The sequence below is a fragment of the Papio anubis genome, chromosome 8, assembly GCF_008728515.1.
Source record: "Papio anubis isolate 15944 chromosome 8, Panubis1.0, whole genome shotgun sequence".
NCBI classification, from domain to species: domain Eukaryota; kingdom Metazoa; phylum Chordata; class Mammalia; order Primates; family Cercopithecidae; genus Papio; species Papio anubis.
In genome coordinates, this window is record NC_044983.1 from 138,488,056 (window position 1) to 138,490,702 (window position 2,647).

Sequence of the window (2,647 nt, forward strand, 5' to 3'; positions counted from 1 at the left end):
GGGCCCCGCCCCAGCGGCCCGCCCCGCTCCGCCCCCAGCGGCCAGCCCCGCCCCGCCCCGCCCCCAGCGGCCAGCCCCGCCCCGCCCCGCCTCCGGGCGCAGCCTCCGCCCCCAGCGGCGCTCATTCCGAGGCTGTGCGGTCTAAGCCTGCACCGGGCTGCGGCAGCGGGGCCACCGACTGTCCTGCCGGCCTCCCCCTGGTCTCCCTGCCTTCGTGGTCCAGCGCCCTTTCACGCTGGGGCGGGGCCCTAGATCCAAACCCAGTCCCACTGACCTCTGCAGCACAGGGCTGGCTGTCAGGGTGCCCCACAGGTCACACAGGCCAGTGAGCTCCTGCCCAGGGCTGGCACACAGCTCTCTCCCAGAGCCTCCGAGGGCAGGGGCACCTGGCAGGTCCTTCCTAAGCACATGCTCCGCTGCTGGGGAGAAGGGACCTCACAGGCTCAGATGGCCCCTACCTCATCCCCTACAAACAGCAGCACTTCCAGGATGCAGAAACCGGCAGAAGCGCCTGCTATCCAGCCCACAGCAGCCCCTCAGAGGTGGTGCCTCTGGACAAAGGTCATTGCAAGTCCTGCGAAATCATCACTGCCAACCAGCCTCTCACTCCCAAGGAGACCAGAGACCGGGCACAGCTGGAGCCTCCCTCCTGCACTCAGTCCTCAGCATGACCCCTGACCCTGGCCAGGGTTTAACCCCAGTGTCTTCACTGGGGAGCATGGCCAAGGGCAAAACCTCTAGACCAGCACTTGGTAGTGGGCCCTGAGCCACAACAGGCCACACCGCTCACCTCCGGCAGCACTACAGCCTTGTTCTTCCCCGTAAAACCCAGACACCAGGACCGTGGGAAGCAGATGAATTCACATGCATCCCGCACTTTCGCTGTGACCGTTGGGAATGCAGTGGACACAGGCAGGAAGGGAGCCTGGGCTGCCACCGCACGCCCTCAGCGACCCTCCCCTGCCACCAGCTGACTCAGTGTCCATGTCATCTAGCTGCTGGAAACCACGGGCAGAGGCCGAGGGCTGCACTCGCTGGCTCTCAGGGCCCAGGCAGACCTGGTAGGTGTCCCATCATTTCAGAATGAGCAGCTCGGCAGCTGAAGGTACACACACACCAGGACACAGCAGCTGACTCTCCGGGCGGGCCACCTCCTCCCAGGGGCTGCGGAACAGCGACGCATTATTTTTTCAGACAACCCTTTCTACAACCCAGAACAGGGCCTTAGCCCAGGCCCACTATTCCTTCAACAAAATCCTGAAGTCAATGTGTTTTCCAATTCAGGTTTCTAAGGGTTTTTGGTTTATTGTTTTTTACTTTTTGTGGAGATGGGGTCTCCCTATGTTGCCCCGGCTGGTCTTGAACTCTTGGGCTCAAGTACCTTGGCCTCCCAAAGCGCTGGGATTTCAGGTGTGAGCCACCATGCCCAGTTGATTCCTCAGGTTTTGTAAGAGGGAGTGTGGCAGGACAAAAACCCTAAGATTTCTCAATAGATGCAGAAAAAGCACCAGACAAATCCAGCACCATTTCATGATAAACAGAATGGAAAACCCACTCAATAACAGAACAGAAGGAAACCTAACCTGAAAAGCGGCATCTACAAAACCCCGCAGCTAACCTCATATGCAAGAAGAAAGACTGGACGCTCCCCCTGAAATCAAGAATAAGACGAGGATGTCCACTCTCACCACTGCCACTCAACACGGTACCAGAGGCTCTCACCGAGCAAACAGGCAAGCAGATGAAATAAGACACCCAGATCAGAAAGAGAGAAGTAAATCATCTCTTTTTGCAGGTGTCATAATCTTGTATATAGAAAATCCCACAGAATCCACAAAAATTGGCTGAGCACCGTAGCTCATGCCTGTAATCCAAGCACTTTGGGAGGTCAAAGCACGTGGATCACTTGAGTCCAGGAGTTCAAGACCAGCCTGGGCAACATAGTGAGACCCTATCTCTATAGAAAATAAAATTTTAAAAAAGAATCCACAAAAACTATTAGAGCTAATAGACAAATTCAGCACAATTGTAGGGTACAAGATCAATATGCAAACATCAGTTGTATTTCTAACCAGGAGCCATGCGCAAACCGAAAATGAAATTAAGAAAATAATTTACAATAGCATCAAAAAATAAAATATTGCACAATAAATTTAACAAAGGAAGTATCAAGCTTATACTCTGAAAACTGTAAAACATTGGCCAAAGAAATTAAAGACAGCCTAAATAAATAAGCAGCCATCCCGTGTTCATGGACCAGATGATTTCATAAGGTTAAGACAGCAATACTCGCCAAACAGATCCAAAAACTCAATACAATCCCCATCAAAATTCCTGAAAACTCAATGTAATCCCCATCAAAATTCCAGCTGGCGTTTTTGCAGAAATGGACAACCTGATCCTAAAATTCACAGGGAAATACAAGGGACCCAGAATAGCCAAAACAATATTTGAAAAAGAATAACAAAGTTGCTGATCTCAAAACTTCAAAACTGGCCTGGGCAACACAGCAAGACCCCATCTGTACTAAAGATTGTTAAATTAGCCAGGCATGATGGTGTGTGCCTGTAGAAAGGGAGGAGACCATCTCTCATATTGTCTTCTGCCTAATTTTTGCCTCAAAGAAAAGAAAAAGTAGGAGTTAAAG